Genomic DNA, 20,775 nt, shown 5'->3' with positions numbered 1-20,775 from the left:
AGTTTTTTGGAAGCTTGGCAACCCCTTTCCATGAAAGTGATTTGCGCCAGTCTCTGCTTAGGACTACATCAATAGGAAACAAACCATAGAGATAGAACTTGGAACTACTTTATTGTGTCAACTTTCAAAGAGCTACCACAAACCGTGTTTGATTTAGAGTTCCAACTACATGTATCCATATAGGAGAAAACAGAGTGAAACCTAAAAATTAAAACTGTTACTGCCAACGAACGGGTTAACCTAGAAAAACGAAATTTGGTGTGCCAACTGGGATTGGGTACTGATCATTACCTGAAAGTGTCATCAAGATTGGGTGAAAAAATGTGTGCTGAGATTTCAGGAAACTCGTAGTTTTTTTGAAGCTTGGCAACCCCTTTCCATGAAAGTGATTTGCGCCGTTCTCTGCTTAGGGCTACATCAATAAGAAACGAACCATAGAGATAGAACTTGGAGCTACTTTATTGTGTCAAGTTTCAAAGAGCTAGCACAAACCGTGTTTGATTTAGAGTTCCAACTACATGTATCCATATTGGAGAAAACAGAGTGAAACCTAAAAATTAAAACTGTTACTGCCAACGAACCGTTTAACCTAGAAGAACGAAATTTGGTGAGCCAAGTGACATTGGTGTACTGATCATGACATGTATGTGTCATCAAGATTTGGTGAAAAAATGTGTGCTGAATTTTCAGGAAACTCGTAGTTTTTTGGAAACTTGGCAACCCCTTTCCATGAAAGTGATTTGCGCCAGTCTCTGCTTAGGACTACATCAATAGGAAACAAACCATAGAGATAGAATTTGGAAGTACTTTATTCTGTCAAGTTTCAAAGAGCTAGCACAAACCGTGTTTGATTTACAGTTCCATCTACATGTATCCATATAGGAGAAAACAGAGTGAAACCTAAAAATTAAATCTGTTACTGCCAGGGAACGGTTTAACCTAGAAGAATGAAATTTGGTGTGCCAAGTGGGATTGGGGTACTGATCATTACCTGAAAGTGTCATCAAGTCAGGGTGAAAAAATGTGTGCTGATATTTCAGGAAACTCGTAGTTTTTTGGAAGCTTGGCAACCCCTTTCCATGAAAGTGATTTGCGCCGGTCTCTGCATAGGGCTACATCAATAGGAAAAAAACCATAGAGATAGAACTTGGAACTACTTTATTGTGTCAAGTTTCAAAGAGCTAGCACAATCCGTGTTTGATTTAGATTTCCAACTACATGTATCCATATAGGAGAAAACAGAGTGAAACCTAAAAATTAAAACTGTTACTGCCAACGAACGGTTTAACCTAGAAGAATGAAATCTGTTGAGCCAAGTGGGATTGGGTACTGATCATTACCTGAAAGTGTCATCAAGATTGGGTGAAAAAATGTGTGCTGAGTTTTCAGGAAACTCGTAGTTTTTTGGAAGTTTGGCAACCCCTTTCAATGAAAGTGATTTGCGCTGTTCTCTGCTTAGGGCTACATCAATAAGAAACAAACTATAGATATAGAACTTGGAACTACTTTTTTGTGTCAAGTTTCAAAGAGCTAGCGCAAACCGTGTTTGATTTACAGTCCCAAATACATGTATCCATATAGGAGAAAACAGAGTGAAACCTAAAAATTAAAACTGTTACTGCCAACGAACGGTTTAACCTAGAAGAACGAAATTTGGTGAGCCAAGTGGCATTGGGGTACTGATCATTACCTGTAAGTGTCACCAAGATTGGGTGAAAAAATGCTTGCTGAGATTTCAGGAAACTCGTAGTTTTTTGGAAGCTTCGCAACCCCTTTCCATGAAAGTGATTTGCGCCGGTCTCTGCTTAGGGCTACATCAATAGGAATCAAACCATATAGATAGAACTTGGAAGTACTTTATTGTGTCAAGTTTCAAAGACCTAGCACAAACCGTGTTTGATTTAGAGTTCCAACTACATGTATCCATATAGGAGAAAACAGAGTGAAACCTAAAAATTAAAACTGTTACTGCCAACGAACGGTTTAACCTAGAAGAACAAAATTTGGTGAGCCAAGTGACATTGGTGTACTGATCATGACATGTAAGTGACATCAAGATTGGGTGAAAAAATGTGTGGTGAGATTTCAGGAAACTCGTAGATATTTGGAAGCTTGGCAACCCCTTTCCATGAAAGTGATTTGCGCCAGTCTCTGCTTAGGACTACATCAATAGGAAAGAAACCATAGAGATAGAACTTGGAACTACTTTATTGTGTCATGTTTCAAAGAGCTAGCACAAACCGTGTTTGATTTAGAGTTCCAACTACATGTATCCATATAGGAGAAAACAGAGTGAAACCTAAAAATTAAAACTGTTACTGCCAACGAACGGTTTAACCTAGAAGAACGAAATTTGGTGAGCCAAGTGACATTGGTGTACTGATCATGACATGTAAGTGTCATCAAGATTGGGTGAAAAAATGTGTGCTGAGATTTCAGGAAACTCGTAGATTTTTGGAAGCTTGGCAACCCCTTTCCATGAAAGTGATTTGCGCCAGTCTATCCTTAGGGCTACATCAATAGGAAACAAACCATAGAGATAGAATTTGGAAGTACTTTATTCTGTCAAGTTTCAAAGAGCTAGCACAAACCAGGTTTGATTTAGAGTTCCAAATACATGTATCCATATAGGAGAAAACAGAGTGAAACCTAAAAATTAAAACTGTTACTGCCAACGAACGGTTTAACCTAGAAGAACGAAATTTGGTGAGCCAAGTGACATTGGTGTACTGATCATGACATGTAAGTGTCATCAAGATTGGGTGAAAAAATGTGTGCTGAGATTTCAGGAAACTTGTAGGTTTTTTGGAAGCTTGGCCAACCCTTTCCATGAAAGTGATTTGCGCCAGTCTCTGCTTAGGGCTACATCAAGAGGAAACAAACCATAGAGATAGAACTTGTAACTACTTTATTGTGTAAAGTTTCAAAGAGCTAGCACAAACCGTGTTTGATTTAGAGTTCCAACTACATGTATCCATATAGGAGAAAACAGAGTGAAACCTAAAAATTAAAACTGTTACTGCCAACGAACGGTTTAACCTAGAAAAACGAAATTTGGTGAGCCAAGTTGGATTTGGGTACTGATAATTACCTGAAAGTGTCATCAAGATTGGGTGAAACAATGTGTGCTGAGATTTCAGGAAACTCGTAGATTTTTGGAAGATTGGCAACCCCTTTCCATGAAAGTGATTTGCGCCAGTCTCTCCTTAGGGCTACATCAATAGGAAACAAAGCATAGAGATAGAATTGGATGTACTTTATTTTGTCAAGTTTCAAAGAGCTAGCACAAACCGTGTTTGATTTAGAGTTCCAACTACATGTATCCATATAGGAGAAAACAGAGTGAAACCTAAAAATTAAAACTGTTACTGCCAACGAACTGTTAAACCTAGAAGAATGAAATTTGGTGAGCCAAGTGGGAATGGGTACTGGTCATTACCTGAAAGTGTCATCAAGATTGGGTGAAAAAATGTGTGCTGAGATTTCAGGAAACTTGTAGTTTTTTGGAAGCTTGGCAACCCCTTTCCATGAAAGTGATTTGCGCCAGTCTCTGCTTAGGACTACATCAATAGGAAACAAAGCATAGAGATAGAATTGGATGTACTTTATTTTGTCAAGTTTCAAAGAGCTAGCACAAACCGTGTTTGATTTAGAGTTCCAAGTACATGTATCCATATTGGAGAAAACAGAGTGAAACCTAAAAATTAAAACTGTTACTGCCAACGAACGGTTTAACCTAGAAGAACGAAATTTGGTGAGCCAAGTGACATTGGTGTACTGATCATGACATGTATGTGTCATCAAGATTGGGTGAAAAAATGTGTGCTGAATTTTCAGGAAACTCGTAGTTTTTTGGAAGCTTGGCAACCCCTTTCCATGAAAGTGATTTGCGCCAGTCTCTGCTTAGGACTACATCAATAGGAAACAAACCATAGAGATAGAACTTGGAACTACTTTATTGTGTCAAGTTTCAAAGAGCTACCACAAACCGTGTTTGATTTAGAGTTCCAACTACATGTATCCATATAGGAGAAAACAGAGTGAAACCTAAAAATTAAAACTGTTACTGCCAACGAACGGGTTAACCTAGAAAAACGAAATTTGTTGTGCCAACTGGGATTGGGTACTGATCATTACCTGAAAGTGTCATCAAGATTGGGTGAAAAAATGTGTGCTGAAATTTCAGGAAACTCGTAGTTTTTTGGAAGCTTGGCAACCCCTTTCCATGAAAGTGATTTGCACCGTTCTCTGCTTAGTTCTACATCAATAAGAAACGAACAATAGAGATAGAACTTGGAGCTACTTTATTGTGTCAAGTTTCAAAGAGCTAGCACAAACCGTGTTTGATTTAGAGTTCCAACTACATGTATCCATATTGGAGAAAACAGAGTGAAACCTAAAAATTAAAACTGTTACTGCCAACAAACGGTTTATCCTAGAAGAACGAAATTTGGTGAGCCAAGTGACATTGGTGTACTGATCATGACATGTATGTGTCATCAAGATTGGGTGAAAAAATGTGTGCTGAATTTTCAGGAAACTCGTAGTTTTTTGGAAGCTTGGGAACCCCTTTCCATGAAAGTGATTTGCGCGAGTCTCTGCTTAGGACTACATCAATAGGAAACAAACCATAGAGATAGAATTTGGAAGTACTTTATTCTGTCAAGTTTCAAAGAGCTAGCACAAACCGTGTTTGATTTACAGTTCCATCTACATGTATCCATATAGGAGAAAACAGAGTGAAACCTAAAAATTAAATCTGTTACTGCCAGGGAACGGTTTAACCTAGAAGAATGAAATTTGGTGTGCCAAGTGGGATTGGGGTACTGATCATTACCTGAAAGTGGCATCAAGTCAGGGTGAAAAAATGTGTGCTGATATTTCAGGAAATTCGTAGTTTTTTGGAAGCTTGGCAAACCCTTTCCATGAAAGTGATTTGCGCCGGTCTCTGCGTAGGGCTACATCAATAGGAAAAAAACCATAGAGATAGAACTTGGAACTACTTTACTGTGTCAAGTTTCAAAGAGCTAGCACAATCCGTGTTTGATTTAGATTTCCAACTACATGTATCCATATAGGAGAAAACAGAGTGAAACCTAAAAATTAAAACTGTTACTGCCAATGAACGGTTTAACCTAGAAGAATGAAATCTGTTGAGCAAAGTGGGATTGGGTACTGATCATTACCTGAAAGTGTCATCAAGATTGGGTGAAAAAATGTGTGCTGAGATTTCAGGAAACTCGTAGTTTTTTGGAAGTTTGGCAACCCCTTTCAATGAAAGTGATTTGCGCTGTTCTCTGCTTAGGGCTACATCAATAAGAAACAAACTATTGATATAGAACTTGGAACTACTTTTTTGTCAAGTTTCAAAGAGCTAGCGCAAACCGTGTTTGATTTACAGTCCCAACTACATGTATCCATATAGGAGAAAACAGAGTGAAACCTAAAAATTAAAACTGTTACTGCCAACGAATGGTTTAACCTAGAAGAACGAAATTTGGTGAGCCAAGTGGCATTGGGGTACTGATCATTACCTGTGAGTGTCACCAAGATTGGGTGAAAAAATGCTTGCTGAGATTTCAGGAAACTCGTAGTTTTTTGGAAGCTTCGCAACCCCTTTCCATGAAAGTGATTTGCGCCGGTCTCTGCTTAGGGCTACATCAATAGGAATCAAACCATATAGATAGAACTTGGAAGTACTTTATTGTGTCAAGTTTCAAAGATCTAGCACAAACTGTGTTTGATTTAGAGTTCCAACTACATGTATCCATATAGGAGAAAACAGAGTGAAACCTAAAAATTAAAACTGTTACTGCCAACGAACGGTTTAACCTAGAAGAACGAAATTTGGTGAGCCAAGTGACATTGGTGTACTGATCATGACATGTAAGTGTCATCAAGATTGGGTGAAAAAATGTGTGCTGAGATTTCAGGAAACTCGTAGATTTTTGGAAGCTTGGCAACCCCTTTCCATGAAAGTGATTTGCGCCAGTCTCTCCTTAGGGCTACATCAATAGGAAACAAAGCATAGAGATAGAATTGGATATACTTTATTTTGTCAAGTTTCAAAGAGCTAGCACAAACCGTGTTTGATTTAGAGTTCCAACTACATGTATCCATATAGGAGAAAACAGAGTGAAACCTAAAAATTAAAACTGTTACTGCCAACGAACGGTTAAAACTAGAAGAACGAAATTTGGTGAGCCAAGTGGGAATGGGTACTGGTCATTACCTGAAAGTGTCATCAAGATTGGGTGAAAAAATGTGTGCTGAGATTTCAGGAAACTTGTAATTTTTTGGAAGCTTGGCAACCCCTTTCCATGAAAGTGATTTGCGCCAGTCTCTGCTTAGGACTACATCCATAGGAAACAAAGCATAGAGATAGAATTGGATGTACTTTATTTTGTCAAGTTTCAAAGAGCTAGCACAAACCGTGTTTGATTTAGAGTTCCAACTACATGTATCCATATAGGAGAAAACAGAGGGAAACCTAAAAATTAAAACTGTTACTGCCAACGAACGGTTTAACCTAGATGAACGAAATTTGGTGAGCCAAGTGACATTGGTGTACTGATCATGACATGTAAGTGTCATCAAGATTGGGTGAAAAAATGTGTGCTGAGATTTCAGGAAACTCGTAGATTTTTGGAAGCTTGGCAACCCCTTTCCATGAAAGTGATTTGCGCCAGTCTCTCCTTAGGGCTACATCAATAGGAAACAAACCATAGAGATAGAACTTGGAACTACTTTATTGTGTCAAGTTTCAAAGAGCTAGCACAAACCAGGTTTGATTTAGAGTTCCAAATACATGTATCCATATAGGAGAAAACAGAGTGAAACCTAAAAATTAAAACTGTTACTGCCAACGAACGGTTTAACCTAGAAGAACGAAATTTGGTGAGCCAAGTGACATTGGTGTACTGATCATGACATGTAAGTGTCATCAAGATTGGGTGAAAAAATGTGTGCTGAGATTTCAGGAAACTTGTAGTTTTTTGGAAGCTTGGAAACCCCTTTCCATGAAAGTGATTTGCGCCAGTCTCTGCTTAGGACTACATCAATAGGAAACAAAGCATAGAGATAGAATTTGGATGTACTTTATTTTTTCAAGTTTCAAAGAGCTAGCACAAACCGTGTTTGATTTAGTGTTCCAACTACATGTATCCATATAGGAGAAAACAGAGTGAAACCTAAAAATTAAAACTGTTACTGCCAACGAACGGTTTAACCTAGAAGAACGAAATTTGGTGAGCCAAGTGTCATTGGTGTACTGATCATGACATGTAAGTGTCATCAAGATTGGGTGAAAAAATGTGTGCTGAGATTTCAGGAAACACGTAGTTTTTTGGAAGCTTGCCAACCCCTTTCCATGAAAGTGATTTGCGCCAGTCTCTGCTTAGGGCTACATCAATAGGAAACAAACCATAGAGATAGAACTTGGAACTATTTTATTGTGTAAAGTTTCAAAGAGCTAGCACAAACCGTGTTTGATTTAGAGTTCCAACTTCATGTATCCATATATGAGAAAACAGAGTGAAACCTAAAAATTAAAACTGTTACTGCCAACGAACGGTTTAACCTAGAAAAACGAAATTTGGTGAGCCAAGTTGGATTCGGGTACTGATAGATACCTGAAAGTGTCACCAAGATTGGGTGAAAAAATGTGTGCTGAGATTTCAGGAAACTCGTAGTTTTTTGGAAGCTTGGCCAACCCTTTCCATGAATGGGATTTGTGCCAGTCTCTGCTTAGGGCTATATCAATAGGAAACAAACCATAGAGATAGAACTTGGATCTACTTTATTGTGTCAAGTTTCAAAGAGCTAGCACAAACCGTGTTTGATTTAGAGTTCCAACTACATGTATCCATATAGGAGAAAACAGAGTGAAACCTAAAAATTAAAACTGTTACTGCAAACGAATGGTTTAACCTAGAAGAACGAAATTTGGTGAGCCAAGTGACATTGGTGTACTGATCATGACATGTATGTGTCATCAAGATTGGGAGAAAAAATATGTGCTGAGATTTCAGGAAACACGTAGTTTTTTGGAAGCTTGGCAACCCCTTTCCATGAAAGTGATTTGCGCCGTTCTCTGCTTAGGGCTACATCAATAGGAAACAAACCTTACCGATAGAACTTGGAACAACTTTATTGTGTCAAGTTTCAAAGAGCTAGCGCAAACCGTGTTTGATTTAGAGTTCCAACTACATGTATCCATATTGGGGAAAACAGAGTGAAACCTAAAAATTTAAACTGTTACTGCTAACGAACGGTTTAACCTAGAAGAATAAAATTTGGTGAGCCAAGTGGCATTGGGGTACTGATCATTACCTCTAAGTGTTATCAAGATTGGGAGAAAAAATGTGTGTTGAGATTTCAGGAAACTTGTAGTTTTTTGGAAGCTTGGCAACCCCTATCCATGAAAGTGATTTGTGCCAGTCTCTGCTTAGGACTACATCAATAGGAAACAAACCATAGAGATAGAACTTGGAACTACTTTATTGTGTCAATTTTCAAAGAGCTAGCACAAACCGTGTTTGATTTAGAGTTCCAACTACATGTATCCATATAGGAGAAAACAGAGTGAAATCTAAAAATTAAAACTGTTTCTGCCAACGAACGGGTTAACCTAGAAGAACGAAATCTGGTGAGCCAAGTGGGATTGGGTACTGATCATTACCTGAAAGTGTCATCAAGATTGGTTGAAAAAATATGTGCTGAGATTTCAGGAAACTCGTAGTTTTTTGGAAGCTTGGCAACCCCTTTCCATGAAAGTGATTTGCGCCATTCTCTGCTTAGGGCTACATCAATAAGAAAACACCATAGAGATAGAACCTGGAGCTACTTTATTGTGTCAAGTTTCAAAGAGCTAGCACAAACCGTGTTTGATTTAGAGTTCCAACTACATGTATCCATATAGGAGAAAACAGAGTGAATCCTAAAAATCAAAACTGTTACTGCCAACGAACGGTTTAACCTAGAAGAACGAAATTTGGTGTGCCAAGTGGGATTGGGGTACTGATCATTACCTGAAAGTGTCATCAAGACAGGGTGAAAAAATGTGTGCTGATATTTCAGGAAACTCGTAGTCTTTTGGAAGCTTGGCAACCCATTTCCATGAAAGTGATTTGCGCCAGTCTCTCCTTAGGGCTACATCAATAGGAAACAAACCATAGAGATAGAACTTAAAACTACTTAATTGTGTCAAGTTTCAAAGAGCTAGCACAAACCGTGTTTGATTTAGAGTTCCAACTATATGTATCCATATAGGAGAAAACAGAGTGAAACGTAAAAATTAAAACTGTAACTTCCAACGAACGGACTAACCTATAAGAACGAAATTTGGTGAGCCAAGTGACATTGGTGTACTGATCATGACATGTAAGTGTCATCAAGATTGGGTGAAAAAATGTGTGCTGAGATTTCAGGAAACTCGTTGTTTTTTGGAAGTTTGGCCAACCCTTACCATGAAAGTGATTTGCGCCAGTCTCTGCTTAGGGCTACATCAATAGGAAACAAACCATAGAGATAGAACTTGGAACTACTTTATTGTGTCAAGTTTCAAAGAGCTAGCACAAACCGTGTTTGATTTAGAGTTCCAACTACATGTATCCATAAAGGAGAAAACAGAGTGAATCCTAAAAATTAAAACTGTTACTGCCAAGGAACGGTTTAACCTAGAAGAACGAAATTTGGTGTGCCAAGTGGGATTGGGTTACTGATCATTACTTGAAAGTGTCATCAAGATAGGGTGAAAAAATGTGTGCTGAGATTTCAGGAAACTCGTAGTTTTTTGGAAGCTTGGCAACCCCTTTCTATGAAAGTGATTTGCGCCAGTCTCTGCTTAGGGCTACATCAATAAGAAACAAACCATAGAGACAGAACTTGGAACTATTTATTGTGTCAAGTCAAAGAGCTAGCACAAACCGTGTTTGATTTAGAGTTCCAACTACATGTATCCATATACGAGAAAACAGAGTGAAACCTAAAAATTATAACAGTTACTGCCAACGAACAGTTTAACCTAGAAGAACGAAATTTGGTGAGCCAAGTGTGATTGGGGTACTGATCATTACCTGAAAGTGTCATCAAGTTTGGGTGAAAAAACGTGTGCTGAGATTTCACGAAACTCTTAGTTTTTTGGAAGGTTGGCAACCCCTTTCCATGAAAGTGATTTGCGGTGGTCTCTGCTTAGGGCTATATCAATAGGAAACAAACCATAGAGACAGAACTTGGAACTACTTTATTGTGTCAAGTTTCAAAGAGCTAGCACAAACCGTGTTTGATTTAGAGTTCCAAATACATGTATCCATATAGGAGAAAACAAATGAAACCTAAAAATTAAAACTGTTACTGCCAACGAACGGTTTAACCTAGAAGAACGAAATTTTGTGAGCGAGGTGGGATTGGGGTAGTAATCATTACCTGAAAGTGTCATCAAGATTGGGTGAATAAATGTGTGCTGTGATTTCCGGAAACTCGTAGTCTTTTGGAAGCTTGGCATCCCCTTTCAATTAACGTGATTTGCGCCAGTCTCTGCTTAGGGCTACATCAATAGGAAACAAACCATAGAGATAGAACTTGGAACTACTTTATTGTGTCAAGTTTCAAAGAGCTAGCAAAAACCGTGTTTGATTTAGAGTTCCAACTACATATATCCATATAGGAGAAAACAGTTAAACCTAAAAATTAAAACGATTACTGCCAAAGAACGGGTTAACCTAGAAGAAGGAAATTTGGTGAGCCAAGTGGGATTGGGGTACTGATCATTACCTGAAACTGTCATCAAGATTGTGTGAAAAAAATGTGTGCTGAGATTTCAGGAAACTCGTAGTTTTTTGGAAGCTTGGCAACCCCTTTCCATGAAAGTGATTTGTGCCGGTCTCTGCTTAGGGCTACATCAATAGAAAACAAACCATAGAGATAGAACTTGGAACTACTTATTGAGTCAAGTTTCAAAGAGCTAGCACTAACCGTGCTTGTTTTAGAGTTCCAACTACATGTATCCATATAGGAGAAAACAGAGTGAAACCTAAAAATTAAAACTGTTACTGCCAAAGAACGGTTTAACCTAGAAGAACGAACTTTGGTGATCCAAGTGGGATTGGCGTCCTGATCATTACCTGAAAGTGTCATCAAGATTCTGGGAAAAAATGTGTGCTGAGATTTCAGGAAACTCGTAGTTTTTAGGAAGCTTGGCGACCCCTTTCCATGAAAGTGATTTGCGCCAGTCTCTGCTTAGGTCTACATCAATAGGAAACAAACCATAGTGATAGAACTTGGAAGTACTTCATTGTGTCAAGTTTCAAAGAGCTAGCACAAACCGTGTTTGATTTAGAGTTCCAACTACATGTATCCTTATAGGAGAAAACAGAGTGAAGCCTAAAAATTAAAACTGTTACTGCCAACGAACGGTTTAACCTAGAAGAACGAAATATGATGAGCCAAGTGGGAATGGGGTACTGATCATTACCTGAAAGTGTCATCAAGATTGGGTGAAAAAATGTGTGCTGAAATTTCAGGAAACTCGTAGTTTTTTGGAAGCTTGGCAACCCCTTTCCAGGAAAGAGATTTGCGCCAGTCTCTGCTTAGGACTACATCAATAAGAAACAAACCATAGAGGTAGAACGTGGGAGTACTTTATTGTGTCAAGTTTCAATGAGCTAGTACAAACCGTGTTTGATTTAGAGTTCCAACTACATGTATCCATATAGGAGAAAACAGAGGGAAACCTAAAAATTAAAACTGTTACTGCCAACGAACGGTTTAACCTGGAAAAACGAAATTTGGTGAGCCAAGTGGCATTGCAGTACTGATAATTACCTGTAAGTGCCATCAAGATTGGGTGAAAAAATGTGGGCTAAGATTTCAGGAAACTCGTAGTTTTTTGGAAGCTTGGCAACCCCTTTCCATGAAAGTGATTTGCACCCGTCCCTGCTTAGGGCTACATCGTAGGAAACAAACCATACAGATAGAACTTGGAACTACTTTATTGTGTCAAGTTTCAAAGAGCTAGCACAAACCGTGTCTAATTTTGAGTTCAAATACATGTATCCAAATAGGAGAAAACAGAGTGAAACCTAAAAATTTAAACTGTTACTGCCAATGAACGGTTTAACCTAGAAAAACCAAATATGGTGAGCCAAGTGGGATTCAGGTACTGATCATTACCTGAAAGTGTCTTCAAGATTGGCTGAAAAAATGTGTGCTGATATTTCAGGAAACTCGTAGTTTTTTGGAAGCTTGGCCAAACCTTTCCATGAAAGTGATTTGCACCAGTCTCTCCTTAGGGCTACATCAATAGGAAACAAACCATAGAGATAGAACTTGGAACTACTTTATTGTGTCAAGTTTCAAAAAGCTAGCACAAACCGTGTTTGATTTAGAGTTCCAACTACATGTATCCATATAGGAGAAAACAGAGTGAAACCTAAAAATTAAAACTGTTAATGCCAATGAACGGTTTAACCTAGAAGAACGAAATTTGGTGAGCCAAGTGGGATTGGGTACTGATCATTACCTGAAAGTGTCATCAAGATTGGGTGAAAAAATGTGTGCTGAGATTTCAGGAAACTCGTTGTTTTTTTGGAAGCTTGGCAACCCCTTTCCATGAAAGTGATTTGCGCCGTTCTCTGCTTAGGGCTACATCAATAGGAAACAAACCATAGAGATAGAACTTGGAACTACTTTATTCTGTCAAGTTTCAAAGAGCTAGCGCAAACCGTGTTTGATTTAGAGTTCCAACTACATGTATCCATATACGAGAAAACAGATTGAAACCTAAAAATTAAAACTGTTAATGCCAATGAATGGTTTAACCTAGAAAAACGAAATTTGGTGAGCCAAGTGTCATTGCGCTACTGATCATTGCCTGTAAGTGCCATAAAGATTGGGTGAAAACATGTGGGCTAAGTTTACAGGAAACTCGTAGTTTTTTGAAAGCTTGGCAACCCCTTTCCATGAAAGTGTTTTGCGCCAGTCTCTGCATATGGCTACATCAATAGGAAACAAACCATAGTGATAGAACTTGGAACTACTTTATTGTGTCAAATTTCAAAGAGCTAGCACAAACCGTGTTTGCTTTAGAGTTCCAACTACATGTATCCATATAGGAGAAAACAGAGTGAAACCTAAAAATTAAAACGGTTACTGCCAACGAACGGTTTAACCTAGAAGAACGAAATTTGGTGAGCCAAGTGGCATTGCGGTACTGATCATTACATGAAAGTGTCATCAAGATTGGGTGAAAAAATGTGTGCTGAGATTTCAGGAAACTCGTAGTTTTTTGGAAGCTTGGCAACACCTTTCCATGAAAGTGATTTGCGCCGTTCTCTGCTTAGGGCTACATCAATAGGAAACAAACCATAGAGAGAGAACTTGGAACTACTTTATTGTGTCAAGTTTCAAAGAGCTAGCGCAAACCGTGTTTAATTTAGAGTTCCAAATACATGTATCTATATAGGAGAAAACAGAGTGAAACCTAAAAATTAAAACTGTTACTGCCAACGAACGGTTTAACCTAGAAGAACGAAATTTGGTGAGCCAAGTGGGATTGGGGTACTGATCATTACCTGTAAGTGTCATCAAGATTGGGAGAAAAAATGTGTGCTGAGATTTCAGGAAACTCGTAGTTTTTTGGAAGCTTCGCAACCCATTTCCATGAAAGTGATTTGCGCTTGTCTCTACTTAGGGCTACATCAATAGGAAACAAACCATAGAGATAGAACTTGGAACTACTTTATTGTGTCAAGTTTCAAAGAGCTAGCGCAAACCGTGTTTGATTTAGAGTTCCAACTATATGTATCCATATAGGAGATAACAGAGTGAAACCTAAAAATTAAAACTGTTACTGCCAACGAAAGGTTTAAACTAGAAGAACGAAATTTGGTGAGCCAAGTGGCATTGGGGTACTCATCGTTACCTAAAAGTGTCATCAAGATTGGTTGAAAAAATATGTGCTGAGATTTCAGGAAACTCGTAGTTTTTTGAAAGCTTGGCAACCCCTTTCCATGAAAGTGATTTGCACCACCAGTCTCTGCTTAGGGCTACATCAATAGGAAACAAACCATACAGATAGAACTTGGAACTACTTTATTGTGTCAAGTTTCAAAGAGCTAGCACAAACCGTGTTTGATTTAGAGTTCCAAATATATGTATCCATATAGGAGAAAACAGAGTGAAACCTAAAAATTAAAACTGTTACTACCAACAAGCGGTTGAACCTAGAAGAACGAAATCTGGTGAGCCAAGTGGGATTCGGTACTGATCATTACCTGAAAGTGTCATCAAAATTGGGTGAAAAAATGTGTGCTGAGAGTTCAGGAAACTCGTAGTTTTTTGGAAGCTTGGCAACCCCTTTCCTTGAAAGAGATTTGCGCCATTCTCTGCTTAGGGCTACATCAATAAGAAACAAACCATAGAGATAGAACTTGGAACTATTTTTTGTGTCAAATTTCAAAGAGCTAGCGCAAACCGTGTTTGATTTAGAGTTCCAACTACATGTATCCATATAGGAGAAAACAGAGTGAAACGTAAAAATTAAAACTGTTACTGCCAACGAACGGTTTAACCTAGAAGAACGGAATTTGGTGAGCCAAGTGGCATTGGGGTACTGATCATTACCTGTAAGTGTCATCAAGATTCAGAGAAAAATGTGTGCTGAGATTTCAGGAAACTCGTAGTTTTTTGGAAGTTTGGCAACCCCTTTCCAGGAAAGTGATTTGCGCCAGTCTCTGCTTAGGACTACATCAATAAGAAACAAACCATAGAGGTAGAACGTGGGAGTACTTTATTGTGTCAAGTTTCAATGAGCTAGCACAAACCGTGTTTGATTTAGAGTTCCAACTACATGTATCCATATAGGAGAAAACAGAGGGAAACCTAAAAATTAAAACTGTTACTGCCAACGAACGGTTTAACCTAGAAGAACGAAATTTGGTGAGCCAAGTGTGATTGGGGTACTGATCATTACCTGAAAGTGTCATCAAGTTTGGGTGAAAACATGTGTGCTGAGATTTCACGAAACTCTTAGTTTTTTGGAAGCTTGGCAACCCCTTAACATGAAAGTGATTTGCGCCGGTCTCTGCTTAGGGCTATATCAATAGGAAACAAACCATAGAGACAGAACTTGGAAATACTTTATTGTGTCAAGTTTCAAAGATCTAGCACAAACCGTGTTTGATTTAGAGTTCCAACTACATGTATCCATATAGGAGAAAACAGAGGGAAACCTAAATATTAAAACTGTTACTGCCAACGAACGGTTTAACCTGGAAAAACGAAATTTGGTGAGCCAAGTGGCATTGCAGTACTGAAAATTACCTGTAAGTGCCATCAAGATTGGGTGAAAAAATGTGGGCTAAGATTTCAGGAAACTCGTAGTTTTTTGGAAGCTTGGCAACCCCTTTCCATGAAAGTGATTTGCACCTGTCCCTGCTTAGGGCTACATCAATAGGAAACAAACCATACAGATAGAACTTGGAACTACTTTATTGTGTCAAGTTTCAAAGAGCTAGCACAAACCGTGTCTAATTTTGAGTTCAAAATACATGTATCCAAATAGGAGAAAACAGAGTGAAACCTAAAAATTAAAACTGTTACTGCCAACGAACGGTTTAACCTAGAAGAACGAAATTTGGTGAGCCAAGTGACATTGGTGTACTGATCATGACATGTAAGTGTCATCAAGATTGGTTGAAAAAATGTGTCCTGAGATTTCAGGAAACTCGTAGTTTTTTGGAAGCTGGCCAACACTTTCCATGAAAGTGATTTGCGCCAGTCTCTGCTTAGGGCTACATCAATAGGAAACAAACCATAGAGATAGAACTTGTAACTACTTTATTGTGTCAAGTTTCAAAGAGCTAGCACAAACCGTGTTTGATTTAGAGTTCCAACTACATGTATCCATATAGGAGAAAACAGAGTGAAACCTAAAAATTAAAACTGTTACTGCCAACGAACGGTTTAACCTAGAAAAACGAAATTTGGTGAGCCAAGTTGGATTCGGGTACTGATAGTTACCTGAAAGTGTCACCAAGATTGGGTGAAAAAATGTGTGCTGAGATTTCAGGAAACTCGTAGTTTTTTGGAAGCTTGGCCAACCCTTTCAATGAAAGGGATTTGTGCCAGTCTCTGCTTAGGGCTACATCAATAGGAAACAAACCATAGAGATAGAACTTGGATCTACTTTATTGTGTCAAGTTTCAAAGAGCTAGCGCAAACCATGTTTGATAGAGTTCCAACTACATGTATCCATATTGGAGAAAACAGAGTGAAAACTAAATATTAAAACTGTTACTGCCAACGAACGGTTTAACCTAGAAGAACAAAATTTGGTGAGCCAAGTGGCATTGGGGTACTGATCATTACCTGTAAGTGTTATCAAGATTGGGAGAAAAAATGTGTGTTGAGATTTAAGGAAACTTGTAGTTTTTTGGAAGCTTGGCAACCCCTTTCCATGAAAGTGATTTGCGCCAGTCTCTGCTTAGGACTACATCAATAGGAAACAAACCATAGAGATAGAACTTGGAAGTACTTTATTGTGTCAAGTTTCAAAGAGCTAGCACAAACCGTGTTTGATTTAGAGTTCCAACTACATGTATCCATATAGGAGAAAACAGAGTGAAATCTAAAAATTAAAACTGTTACTGCCAATGAACGGGTTAACCTAGAAGAACGAAACCTGGTGAGCTAAGTGGGATTGGGTACTGATCATTACCTGAAAGTGTCATCAAGATTGGGTGAAAAAATGTGTGCTGAGATTTCAGGAAACTCGTAGTTTTTTGGAAGCTTGGCAACCCCTTTCCATGAATGTGATTTGCGCCATTCTCTGCTTAGGGCTACATCAATAAGAAAAAACCATAGAGATAGAACTTGGAGCTACTTTATTGTGTCAAGTTTCAAAGAGCTAGCACAAACCGTGCTTGATTTAGAGTTCCAACTATATGTATCCATATTGGATAAAACAGAGTGAAACCTAAAAATTAAAACTGTTGCTGCCAACGAATGGTTTAACCTAGAAGAACGAAATTTGGTGAGCCAAGTGACATTGGTGTACTGATCATGACACGCATGTGTCATCAATATTGGGTGAAAAAATGTGTGCTGAGATTTCAGGAAACTAATAGTTTTTTCGAAGCTTGGCAACCCCTTTCCATGAAAGTGATTTGCGCCAGTCTCTGCTTAGGACTACATCAATAGGAAACAAACCATAGAGATAGAACTTGGAAGTACTTTATTGTGTCAAGTTTCAAAGAACTAGCACAAACCGTGTTTGATTTAGAGTTCCAACTACATGTATCCATATAGGAGAAAACAGAGTGAATCCTAAAAATTAAAAGTGTTACTGCCAAGGAAAGTTTAACCTAGAAGAACGAAATTTGGTGTGCCAAGTGGGATTGGGGTACTGATCATTATCTGAAAGTGTCATCAAGACAGGTTGAAAAAATGTGTGCTGATATTTCAGGAAACTCGTAGTTTTTTGGAAGCTTGGCAACCCCTTTCCATGAAAGTGATTTCCGCCAGTCTCTCCTTAGGGCTACATCAATAGGAAACAAACCATAGATATAGAACTTGGAACTACCTTTTTGTGTCAAGTTTCAAAGAGCTAGCACAAACCGTGTTTGATTTAGAGTTCCAACTACATGTATCCATATAGGAGAAAACAGAGTGAAACCTAAAACTTAAAACTGTTACTGCCAAGGAACGGTTTAACCTAGAAGAACAAAATTTGGTGAGCCAAGTGACATTGGTGTACTGATCATGACATGTAAGTGTCATCAAGTTTGGGAGAAAAGTGTGTGCTGAGAATTCAGGAAACTCGTAGATTTTTGGAAGCTTCGCAACCCCTTTTCATGAAAGTGATTAGCGCCGGTCTCTGCTTAGGGCTACATCAATAGGAAACAAACCATAGAGATAGAACTTGGCACTACTTTATTGTGTCAAGTTTCAAAGAGCTAGCACAAACCGTGTTTGATTTAGACTTCCAACTACATGTATCTATATTGGAGAAAACAGAGTGAAACCTAAAAATTAAAACTGTTACTGCCAACGAACAGTTTAACCTAGAAGAACGAAATTTGGTGAGCCAAGTGACATTGTTGTACTGATCATGACATGTATGTGTCATCAAGATTGGATGAAAAAATTTGTGCTGAGATTTCAGGAAACTTGTAGTTTTTTGGAAGCTTGGCAACCCCTTTCCATGAAAGTGATTTGCGCCAGTCTCTACTTAGGACTACATCAATAGGAAACAAACCATAGAGTTAGAACGTGGGAGTACTTTATTGTGTCAAGTTTCAAAGAGCTAGCACAAACCGTGTTTGATTTAGAGTTCCAACTACATGTATCCATAAAGGAGAAAACAGAGTGAAACCTAAAAATTAAAACTGTTACTGCCAAGGAACGGTTTAACCTAGAAGAATGAAATTTGGTGTGCCAAGTGGGATTGGGTTACTGATCATTACCTGAATGCGTCATCAAGATAGGGTGAAAAAATGTGTGCTGAGATTTCAGGAAACTCGTAGTTTTTTGGAAGCTTGGCAACCCCTTTCTATGAAAGTGATTTGCGCCAGTCTCTGCTTAGGGCTACATCAATAGGAAACAAACCATAGAGACAGAACTTGAAACTATTTATTGTGTCAAGTTTCAAAGAGCTAGCACAAACCCTGTTTGATTTAGAGTTCCAACTACATGTATCCATATAGGAGAAAACAGAGTGAAACCTAAAACTTAAAACTGTTATTGCCAAGGAACAGTTTAACCTAGAAGAACGAAATTTGGTGAGCCAAGTGTGATTGGGGTACTGATCATTACCTGAAAGTGTCATCAAGTTTGGGTGAAAAAACGTGTGCTGAGATTTCACGAAACTCTTAGTTTTTTGGAAGCTTGGCAACCCCTTTCCATGAAAGTGATTTGCGCTGGTCTCTGCTTAGGGCTATATCAATAGGAAACAAACCATAGAGACAGAACTTGGAACTACTTTATTGTGTCAAGTTTCAAAGAGCTAGCACAAACCGTGTTTGATTTAGAGTTCCAACTACATGTATCCATATAGGAGAAAACAGAGTGAATCCTAAAAATTAAAACTGTTACTGCCAACGAACGGTTTAACCTAGAAGAATGAAATATGGTGAGCCAAGTGGGATTGGGTACTGATCATTACCTGAAAGTGTCACCAAGATTGGGTGAAAAAATATGTGCTGAGATTTCAGGAAACTCGTAGTTTTTTGGAAGCTTGGCAACCCCTTTCCATGAAAGTGATTTGCGCTGTTCTCTGCTTAGGGCTACATAAATAGGAAACAAACCATAGAGATAGAACTTGGAACTACTTTATTGTGTCAAGTTTCAAAGAGCTAGTACAAACCGTGTTTGATTTAGAGTTCCAAATACATGTATCCACATAGGAGAAAACAGAGTGAAACCTAAAAATTAAAACTGTTACTGCCAACGAACGGTTTAACCTAGAAGAACGAAATTTGGTGAGCCAAGTGACATTGGTGTACTGATCATGACATGTAAGTGTCATCAAGATTGGGTGAAAAAATGTGTGCTGAGATTTCAGGAAACTCGTAGTTTTTTGGAAGCTTGGCAACCCCTTTCCATGAAAGTGATTTGCGCCGGTCTCTACTTAGGGCTACATCAATAGGAAACAAACCATAGAGATAGAACTTGTAACTACTTTATTGTGTCAATTTCAAAGAGCTAGTACAAACCGTGTTTGGTTTAGAGTTCCAACTACATGTATCCATATAGGAGAAAACAGAGTGAAACCTAAAAATTAAAACTGTTACTGCCAACGAATGGTTTAACCTAGAAGAACGAAATTTGGTGAGCCAAGTGGGATTGGGGTACTGATCATTACCTGAAAGTGTCATCAAGTTTGGGTGTAAAAATGTGTGCTGCGACTTCAGGAAACTCGTAGTTTTTTGGAAGCTTGGCAACCCCTTTCCATGAAAGTGATTTGCGCCAGTCTCTGCTTAGGACTACATCAATAGGAAACAAACCATAGAGATAGAACTTGTAACTAATTTATTGTGTCAAGTTTCAAAGAGCTAGCACAAACCGTGTTTGATTTGGAGTTCCAACTACATGTATCCATATAGGAGAAAACAGAGTGAAACCTAAAAATTAAAACTGTTACTGCCAACGAACGGTTTAACCTAGAAGAACGAAATTTGGTGAGCCAAGTGGGATTCCGGTACTGATCGTTACCTGAAAGTGTCATCAAGATTGGGTGAAAAAATATGTGCTGAGATTTCAGGAAACTCGTAGTTTTTTGGAAGCTTGGCAACCCCTTTCCATGAAAGTGATTTGCGCCAGTCTCTGCTTAGGGCTACATCAATAGGAAACAAACCATAGAGATAGAACTTGGAACTACTTTATTGTGTCAAGTTTCAAAGAGCTAGTACAAACCGTGTTTGATTTAGAGTTCCAACTACATGTATCCACATAGGAGAAAACAGAGTGAAACCTAAAAATTAAAACTGTTACTGCCAACGAACGGTTTAACCTAGAAGAACGAAATTTGGTGAGGCAAGTGACATTGGTGTACTGATCATGACATGTAAGTGTCATCAAGATTGGGTGAAAAAATGTGTGCTGAGATTTCAGGAAACTCGTAGTTTTTTGGAAGCTTGGCAACCCCTTTCCATGAAAGTGATTTGCGCCGGTCTCTGCTTAGGGCTACATCAATAGGAAACAAACCATAGAGATAGAACTTGTAACTACTTTATTGTGTCAAGTTTCAAAGAGCTTGCCCAAACCGTGTTTGATTTA

This window comes from Spermophilus citellus (assembly GCF_964194105.1).
Source record: "Spermophilus citellus genome assembly, chromosome: 2".
Lineage (NCBI taxonomy): Eukaryota > Metazoa > Chordata > Mammalia > Rodentia > Sciuridae > Spermophilus > Spermophilus citellus.
This window is presented reverse-complemented; position numbering follows the sequence as displayed.